Raw genomic sequence first — 10,543 nt, 5'->3', positions numbered from 1 at the left:
CCCACCCGCGAGGGGAGGAGCGCAGCACCACAGCGGCACCGCCCGTCAGGAGAGGTGCTGTCAATCCAGGGAGCGAACCAATCAAGATTCGCAGGTCCTCGCCCTTTGAGAACCACCAATAGGAGGCTTTTGGATACCCTCATCAGGCGCCCTGGCCCCGCCCCCAAGCTCCTCCCTCATTTGCAGACTGCGGGAGTTCCCTTGTTTACCAAAAGGCGGAGGGTGTGTGGGAGGCGGTGGCTGTCGCTCACTGACGCCTCCTGCGAGCCCCTGACTCTCAAAGCTACTCCCGCAGAGAGTTGTAACTGCACGCATTGCCTTCTTGCAGCAAATAACTAAACTGTGACTCGCAGCTGCTGCTGCAATTTTTAGGTAAGAGAAGAAATTCCCAAGTTTTACAAATATGGGACCAGTCTTTAACTGCAATAATACGTGGGTCTCTTAATGCTAGCAGTAGTACTCTTAGTGTCTGTCAGTTCCTTGGGAAACCATTGACAGAAACTTACCATGAATAACATAACTTTTAAATTTATGTGAGTTCATTTAACCCAACAGTTTCTTTCATAAATTTGAAAAAGAGTAGGAAAACAAGTTGATAATATTGTTCTCTTTCAAGAGTGGAATTACTAGGAAGTTATATTCTCTATTCCAATATATATATTTCTCCAGTGTTTTAAAATTCTGCATCCATTTTGTAAGCAAAACTGAAAGTACATCGAAGTCCAGAAAATAGTGTGAATGTGTATGTGTGCCAGAGAGATTTATTCATTCTTCTGTCTGTGGTTGATGTACATATTTGAATCTCAACTCTTTGGTGATAATTGCAGGGCTTTCCATTCCCCAGACCCCATCAAAGAATTGGGAGTCAGAGACACACCAAAGCAACACTTGAGTCCTTTGTAGAAGGGTAGTACAGGAGGAAGGTGAATGAGGAGTAGGGCAATAGGAACCCCAGGATGCTCACTACCGTTCCCCTCCCCAATTCATTTTATTTACTCATTTGCCTAAGTTGTGCTCACCCAACCTTTTAATCTAAGTAGTAGAATCAACAGATTTGACTTTCACCTTTTGCCCAGTCACTCAGGGAGTTGGAAGTGCCTAAAGAAAAAGCAAAGAAATTGGATAATTTCCATGCACACTCTCTCCTGGTTCTGGGCATGCTAGCAATGTTTCCAGGAACTGACTGGTACAAAGTGCAGGGTTCCCATTTGTAACTGATACAAAAATAGTTTCCTTCTTTGGCTGTCTCTGCACCCTGACCCTCTACCCCATACCAACCAAAAAGAAGGAAGGAGGAAGAAAGGAAAGGAAAAAAAAAATCATGTCTACTGTTGGAACAGTCTCCTAGCATTTTCTACCTGACCCTCTCTTCTTGGTTTATTTAGGTTTTAGCTAGAATAGACCTCCTGCAACCAATAAATGTAGCTCCCAGGACAGGTTTCTATAATTAACTGCTGAAATGCGCTTGCCTTTCAACTATGTCAACCTACCTAGCAGAGCTATTTACAACGCAGGACAACATAGCAATTGATCTCCCAGCTCCTAAAGTTTATATCCCAGTCCTCCTGAGATTTTATATCCAATCAGATTGTTTTTGTCATTTTTATTGTGAGCTACTGTTTTTGTTTCTCTAGGTTGTTTATAGGGCTCTTTTCTTGAAAATTAGTACTACTTTACAAAAGGTTGCCTCCTATGAACAGTGAGTGTTCTCTTAGGACTCCAAGAAGGGCTCAGAAATAGGAGCAGGCAAACCTGAAGCTGGGCGTGGGATCTTTTTAATTTGCTTTTTTTTTTTTTTTTTTTTTTTTTACTGACGTGATGGCTTTGAAAAGGAACTGAGTGGCATTAAAAATTTGATTCATTTTGCTCAACCAGGATCAGGGCATAAGTCACAATTTCTCCATATCCCTACACCATGTAGTTTAATATCTCCTCTCAGAAGCCCTATACTGATTTATAAATTAAGGCTCTGAGATTTTCATGGAACTTTACCAAAAGCATTATGATTTTTAAGGATTACTATTTGAAGGTGATTGCAGATAGTCTTGTATTTGCAAGGGCAGTTCCTACCTATGGCTGGCTTTCTTTATTCGATTGCCTTCCTGATATCTTTGTGTGAAAGGCACTGCAACTTCTCCCCAAGTCTCAGCTACTAGTTTTGTTTGAAATTGTGTTTCTATGCATTATAGGCTCTTCAGTTCTGCTTCTGGGAAGATGGGATAGGTATATTTTTCCCTATCCCTCCCAAGAAATACAACTAAAACCTCTGAACATCTATAATAATAAAAGCATAATATGCTAATTAGACCGGACGACCTTCTAGACCAGTGGTTCTCAACCTTCCTAATGCTGCGACCCTTTAATACAGTTCCTCATGTTGTGGTGACCCCCAATTTCATTGTTACAAATTGAACGTAATTAAAGCATAGTGATTAATCACAAAACAATATGTCATTATATATGTGTTTTCCGATGGTCTTAGGTGACCCCTGTGAAAGGGTCGTTCGACCCCCAAAGGGGTCGCGACCCACAGGTTGAGAACCGCTGTTCTAGACGAAGCCAGGGCTGCGAGGGAAGCCCTGGTCCCGGGTGCCAGAGGGAAGCCAGTGCCAGCAGCTGGGGGAAAGAAGGCCTACTCTTGCACGAATTTTGTGCATCAGGCCTCTAGTTACATATAAAGCAGGTGGAGAAAAGAAAGCATACCAGCTAGGGACCTCAGGATCTAAGGAGGAACAGAGTGTTAAGTTCTTGGGTTTTCATCTAGCTTTATGTTTTCTTTTTGGATATTAGAAAAGCCAAAACCCAGAAACCTGAAAATGGCAACGGGCACAGACACAAATGTCCCAATGAAAGGCTACTCTCTCTAGCCAAAGGATGAAAAAAACGCAGCCTACCAAGACAGGTAACTTCTAGAAAATGACCACTCCACTGTAGACAAATGCCACACGGTGAAAACCTAGGGTCCCACCCCCACTGTGCTAGCAAAGGCTGAGTGAAGATTTCTAGATTTGCACACTATTCTGGCTATCTAATGAGACACCCCAACACCCCAATATCCCAACCCCCCTACTTAACCCACCAGTGTGTGTCAGAGAAGGCCCAGTAGAGAACCAGGACTGAACATTCCCACCATTGGCTGGTAACAAGGACCCCTCCACACGTGCCCCTCCCCTATCCCCAAGGTGTCACTGGAGACGTGGGGAGCCTGGACTTCCACCCCTACCTGACAGTAATGAGACACCCCTCTCTGTCCCTGCCTGGGTAGAATCAGAGGAGGGACCAAGTGAAGAATCAGGACTTTGATCACTGCCTAGTATAAGGAGACCACCCCTCCCGACAGTGGTGCCAGTGGATGCCACATGGGGGGGCAGTAATAAGGCACTCCTACCCCTGCCAGCTAGGGAGATATCAGAGGAAGCCTAGTGGGTAATTGAAATTCCCAGTCCACCAGTAATGAGGAGCCCTATTCCCACCCAGTGGTGTCAACAGAGGCCAAATAGAGAACCTAGACTTCTAGTCCTGCCTGGCATTAGCAAAGATGGTGCTCTCTCTAGTCCCTCCCTTGCCAGAGCAGTGTCTGGAAAAGCCAGCTAAAATAGACAGTTTAAATAAGATCCAGAGTGTCATAATACCCCAAACGTCCATGCTTTAATAGAAAATCATTAATCTTATCAAGAACCAGAAATCTCTCTAATTGAATGGGTGGTGGTGGTGGTGTGTGTGTGTGTGAGGGGGGAGATATGTCATTATCAAGGTGACGAGAAGTTAAAATGATCTGACAAAGATTTTAAAGCAGACATCACAAAATGTTTGAGCAGTTAGAACACACTTAAAACAAGTGGAAAAATAGTCTCAGCAAAGAAATTGAAAGTCTCAGAAGATATAAAGAAGAAATTAATGGAAAATTTAGAACTGAATAGGTGTCTCTTTGTTTTGATATTTAAAAAAATTTTTTTCCTCACTTGAGGATATGCTTTTTATTGATTTTAATGAGAGGAAGGGAGAGAGAGAGAGAGAGAGAGAGAGAGAGAGAGAGAGAAACATCGTTGTGAGAGAAAAACATCAATCACCTGCTTCCTACGCACCCTGACTGGGATGGAACCTGACACCTGGGTATGTCTGTGCCCTGACCGGGAATTGAACCCACCACCTTTCATTGTACAGGATGACACTCCAACCAACTGAGCCACACAGGCCAGGGTAAACAGGTGGCTTTTGAGAAGTCTACATCACTTGCCAGTTTTCCACAAACTATTACCCTTAGCTTTAGTGATATGGGTCTCCCACCCACATTCTGTAATGTCAGGTGTACCTAGGGGATTCCAACTCTTAACTCTATAAGAAAGAAAATCAAACCAAAAATTACTCATATTCAAGTCTTCCACCAGTGGGTTCTGTATATTACTTTATGTGTTGAGGGTCTCTAAGACTAGTTTTAGGGATTCGCTGAAAGAACCCAGAACTGAATATATATATATAGGACTGGTCAACTGTTGACCAGTCACTGTGATACGCACAGACTACCAGGGGGCGGGCGCTCAATGCAGGAGCTGCCCCCTGGTGGTCCATGAGCTCCTCCTGCAGCCCCTCCCCCTGGCCAACCTCCTACCACTCTGATCAGCCCTGATCACCAGCCAGGTCAAGGGACCCCACCTGTGCATGAATTCGTGCACCAGGCCTCTAGTATAATCATATTCATGGCTGTGATTCATTACAACAAAACATCACAAAGCCTTGAATGTAGTAGTGGGGGCCAACTCAGACATAATATTTAGGATTTTGTAGACGTTGGGCCACACGTTCACTAGCCTACCTGTCACACTGGCTATACTCTAGAGCAGTGGTTCTCAACCTGTGTGTCACTACCCCTTTGGGGGTCAAACGACCCTTTCACAGGGGCTGCCTAAGACCATCGGAAAACACATATATAATTACATATTGTTTTTGTGATTAATCACTATGCTTTAATTATGTTCAATTTGTAACAATGAATTTGGGGGTCACCACAACATGAGGAATTGTATTAAAGGGTCGTGGCATTAGGAAGGTTGATAACCACTGCTTTAGAGTAGCACTGTGCAAAAGAAATACGATGCAAGCCACGTCATTTTAAATTTTCTAGACGCTGCATTTCAAGACAGTAAAAGAAACAAGTGAAATTAATTTTGATATTTTATTTAACCAAATATATTTAAAATGTTATCATTTCCTCGTACAATCAATATTAAACACTATTAATGAGATGTTTTACACTCTTTTTTCATGCTAACTCTTTGAAACCTGGCAACTGTTTTATATTTGTAGCACGTGTTAATTCAGACAAGCCACATTTCACGTGCTCAGTAGCCTCATATGACCAGTGGCTGCCAAATTGGACAGTGTGCTCTAGAGCAGTGATGGCGAACCTATAATACGCGTGTCAGAGGTGACACGAGAACCCATTTTTTTTTGGTTGGTTTTTCTTTGTTAAATGTCATTTAAATAAATATAAGTCTTTTTTTTACTATGGTAGCAAATATCAAAAAATTTCTATATGTGACATGGCGCCAGAGTTAAGTTAGGGTTTTCAAAATGCTGGCACGCCGAGCTCAAAAGGTTCGCCATCTCTGCTCTAGAGAAAGGCCAAGAGGTCACTCAGAATCCAGCCATTGCCACAACAGTCAGGCGGCTGACGACGCTGCAATGCATGCTATTCCTAGGCATTCATTTGCAATACAGACTGGTGCCTCCAATGCCATTGTCCCAAGGAAACACTTGGGCAAGTTGCTCTGATACACATTCAGTAGTTTCACACGGACAAGAGCTTAATTAAAAGGGTACAAAAACAGCTCCTCACCATGAAGTCCTAAAGACCCCACCTAAACACACACACACACACACACACACACACACACACACACAAACACACAAAACCCTAGCACTTAGCATGTTTAGAATGAAGCCCTAAGTCCCTATGGGCCCCAAGAAGTTAAGGCTGGAGCCTTAATTCTTCCAATGGTTAATTTTAGGTTTTAATGGGCTTTGAGATCAAGTCAGAAAGCTACTCCATCCCAGGTCATCAATTAAAAAACCTGGATTGTCCTACAACCTCACAAAGATCAGCAAACCTCATCCAGTGACACCAAAGGAAATCCCTACATCTGTCCATGGTTGGCAGCACTCTGGGAACACCCTGACAGTTAGTACATGGTGTGAACTGGGAGTAAAGAAGACCTCTAGTGAAACTATAGCCAGTTACATGTCCCAGCAGACATGACCTGGATCCAGGCCTTTCTGCTATGCCAGGATGCAAACTGAGCGGGGCCGCTGGGCCCTTTCAAGAGAGCTGTTTTGACTCAGTAGGGATCTAATAGTCCCATATGCAACATACCTTCTTTCATTCGTCAGACAAATGCAGACACTGCTGGCTAAAGATAAGTCAATGATCCCCAAGGAGCTATTATTGCTTTTCCTGTCCCTTAAGCCTGTTAGGGGACAATGTCATACAACTTCATCATACACCTGCCTTTTTCTCTGGGTCCATCCCAGGGGTGATGGAGCTATTGATGAAGATAGTTTATATGTCACTTCTACCTGCTCACACTTGGGCTGAAAATTCTATCATGCACCTGCAAAATGCAGGAACAGTACAGACCACCCTGCTCCTACAGAACTCTTGGGGGCAGCCATACTTGGAACCCCTCTGTAAGGCATTTCAAATCCAGATCTACTTCCCATTCCCACTAAATCCAGGACCAAGTGTCCATGAACGGAATGTCAGAATAATTCAGATTTAGGTCAACTTCTTAAGAGGGCAGTTGCCCTTCCTAGAGCAGCCTTCACAGTCTGTTCTCGGTATTGATGAGTCTGCGTTGTGTTTGTTTATTTGTTTATATTGTTCTTTAGATTCCACATATAAGTGAAGTCAAATGGCATTTGTCTTTCTCTGACTGACTCATTTCACTTAGCATAATACCCTCCAGGTCCATCTATGTTGTCGCAAATGGTAAGATTTACTTCCTTTTTACAGCCAAGTGGTATTCCATTGTGTAAATGTACCACAGCTCTTTTATCCACTCATCTACAGAAGGGCACTTGGGCTCCTTCCAAATCTTGGCTCTTATAAATAACGCTGCAATGAACACAGGAGTGCACATATTCTTTCAAATTAGAGGTATTGCTGGCGAACCAATATTGATCCTAAATTGGGCTGGGAGAGACAGACTGTCCATGGTAATTTTTACTTGATCCCGTTTTTGGCAATGAAAGATTCTGTTGCTTATTTGTCAGACTTATTTTTGGGGGGGCGGAGGGGGGGGGAAGGTTGCTTCTTTCAGTTGTTTCTTTGTAGTCAATCATTAGCGAGGGAAAATTAAACCTAATGAATTCCACTTTGGAGTTTATAATTATTGCATATTCACCATGACAATCGTCATTCTATATTCCCTCCAAACTTGACATTCTTGAAGAATATAGTTCTATTCCCCTAATGGCTATATTCTAACTAATAGGATAATCTAACAAATGATCTATTCTGTATCAAATGGGAGAGCATCCTATAAATTACATCTTTTCAAAGGTCATATCATGATTATATTACCAGGCTTTACTCTGTTACTGCAAAGGATAAGTTAATTAGTTTTCTTTGATAATAATTTTATAAAGTAGGATCATATTGTGAAGGCGGCAGTGAAAAGGCCTTTATCATAGCATTGAGGAAGACTAGGGTGGGAATAATGGCCATTGTTGTTGACTATAAGGCACCTAGTTCCATTTCCCTCCCCTTCCTAATAGTATCCTGATTCAGGTACCAGAATGACTCTTACGTACATCAGGGAAAACTCACACCCAGCTCCAGAGAAAGGTTGTTTTGAATTAAGATGATCCCATCTCCTTGGTTACAGTGATGGAGCTGGAACTCTAAGCTGATCTGCACATACATTCCTCTGGCCACAGGGACTGCTTCAGGAGCAACATGGAAACGAGCTTGGATGAAAAAGAATGAGAAGAGACGTGCAAAACCTTTTGAGAAAGAGTTTCCCTCATTCTTACAAGAGAATCACAGGAAGAAACACCCTCTCTTTCTCTGGACCTTGAGGAAGGCAGATGTGAAGGCAGCATTTTGCCATGGGAAAAGTCAGGGTAAGGACGAATCCAACAAACAGAGGAATAACAAACAGTCTTGGCAGGCAGGATTAAGTTCAACCTGAAGCGTTCTCTGCTCTGGAATTCCGTTATGTGGACCCGTGAATTCCCAGTCACTGAGCCAGTAAACACTCAGTTCAGTCTGAGTTTCTGTGACTTTCAAGCAAAAGCATCCTAACTGCAAAGGTGAGTTATTTTTTATTTTATTTCACTTTTTAAATATTTTAAAGCTGAAAAATTGATAAGCACATGGTAAAATTTAAGCAGTATGAAAGGACAAAGTAGATGTTCATCTCATTTCAAACATTATTCACTTCCCTAGAGTCAGCCACAAGTTAAGTTTCACAATGGATGTGTGTGTTCTAGTTTCTACTCAAATAGAAGCACAATATACATATTGTTCTATATCTTGCTTTTTATTATTTATGTATCTTGAAGATCATTAAAATCATATATATAGATTTATCTCATTCTTTTTAAAGGCTGTACAGTATTGTGTGAAAATACCGTAATTCCTTTCATCGATTCTACTTTTTGTCACTATAAATAATGATGGCATGGTCATGCTTAAATTTACATATTTGAATAAAGATGTAAGTATAAACTTGAGGATAAATTCCTAGAAATAGGATAGCTGGTTCAAAAAGTATATGCATTTTATATTTTAATAGATATTACCAGAATGGATAAAAGGAATTTTGGTAATAGCTATTAAATTATTTTTCTCCTGTTTATTGATCTAAAATTTGATATTATAATAAAATAGATTGTTTTTCCTTGTGCTCAAAATTATGCTGTATTTTAGATTGATTAATATTTGAACCACAACTTTATTTCTGTTTTTTTTGTTTTTCCTAGAATTTATAATTGCCTTTTTCCCCCTAAGAAAAGTAGCATGCCTTCTTCAGCATGCTCAAATATCTTCTAACATCTTATTTATTCTATCTATGACGTAGAATCTATGCCTTTCTTATTACAGATATTCTTTTTTTTGGTCCCCACTGAATTCTTGTTCTATTTTGGAAAGATATTTCTAGGCCTGCAGCACTCCAGTCATTTGGGATTTCTGCTCATTGATCACTGGATTAGGTCCATGTTTTCTGTATTGCAGGTCATTTTCTTTCTGATTTTCTTCCCTCTTATTTTTTCTCAAATAAATACATCAAGTAACTTCTAAGAAAGGAAGTTCCTGAGTCCTTGACTATTGTTATCTTGTTCTGTTGACCAATTGACAGTTTGACTCCAAGTTTCCAACCCCAGAATATCTCTGAGGGTTTACTAGACAGATAACTCCTATGGTCCTCCCGATGGTATCTGACTTGTGGCTTCCTTCCCTCTGTTCAATCCATCACATGGTTGCATCTCTTTTCTGACGTCCCTAAAATAAAAAAATCTTCATCTGTTAGTGATTCTCATCTTATTCTTTTCATTCTTGGGATTTCATTTCCTTTTTTTGATTTTTGTTCCTTTACTTTCATTTTAATTGCAGCCAGATCAAACACATGTGCACCGTCTGCCATTCAAGTGGGAAGCCTCTCCTTAATTTTTAGAGTCTCAGAATAATTGTGTTGGTTGTCATCATGCAGAATAATTTACCTGCCTACTTTTTCTAGCTCATGGTGAGATCTAACCTCTTATATAATTATATGAAAGTGAGCTATTTAGGTGGGAATGAAATGTCACCTTTCAGAAATATTAGTCACCTAGCACTTCAGGATGGTTTTAAAGTATCAGCACAGACATTATAGGGATCCAGTTGTCTGTTTACCACCAAAGCATTTAAGGAAATGAAGCAAACATGAATGGGTATTCCTATTAAGCATTGGTAACAGCCTGAACTTTTTGTAGGCTGTTGGAGTGTGACTCAGAATGGAGTCATACTAGTCTGGAATTAAGTGGGTGTGAGTGAAATGAAATGATGCATTATTCATATTTTCTTATTAGCAATTCATTATAAACATATAACCTATAAGCAGTGTTGTGCTAGTGAATTTTTAACAGCCAACTCTACAGGGGTAAAAGTGTGTGTGTGTGTGCGTGTGTGTGTGTGTGTGTGTGTGAGTGTGTGTGTGTGTGTGTGTGTGAGTGTGTGTGTGTGTGTGTGTGTGCATGTGTATTTAGTATTAATTTTATAATATAAAAGATGTGTGGCACACAATTTACAAATAATATAACATATACAATATTTATTATAACTCCCATATAGTCAATGGATTCTTACAGAATTATTTTGTTGACTTTTGCCAAGCTTTTGTATCTGTAGCCAACATATGGTTGCAATTGAACTATGATTTGACAAATGGAGTTACATCCTAATATGCTAACTCTTTTCCTAATAAATCTATTGTCATTATACCTGACATATGTAGTCAATTTTTTATGACCAGCTTGAAAAATTCCTGAAAATTTAACAGTTATC

This window comes from Myotis davidii, unplaced genomic scaffold (genome assembly GCF_000327345.1).
Source record: "Myotis davidii unplaced genomic scaffold, ASM32734v1 scaffold168, whole genome shotgun sequence".
Classification (NCBI taxonomy): Eukaryota; Metazoa; Chordata; class Mammalia; order Chiroptera; family Vespertilionidae; genus Myotis; species Myotis davidii.
Note: the sequence above shows the minus strand (reverse complement) of the source record.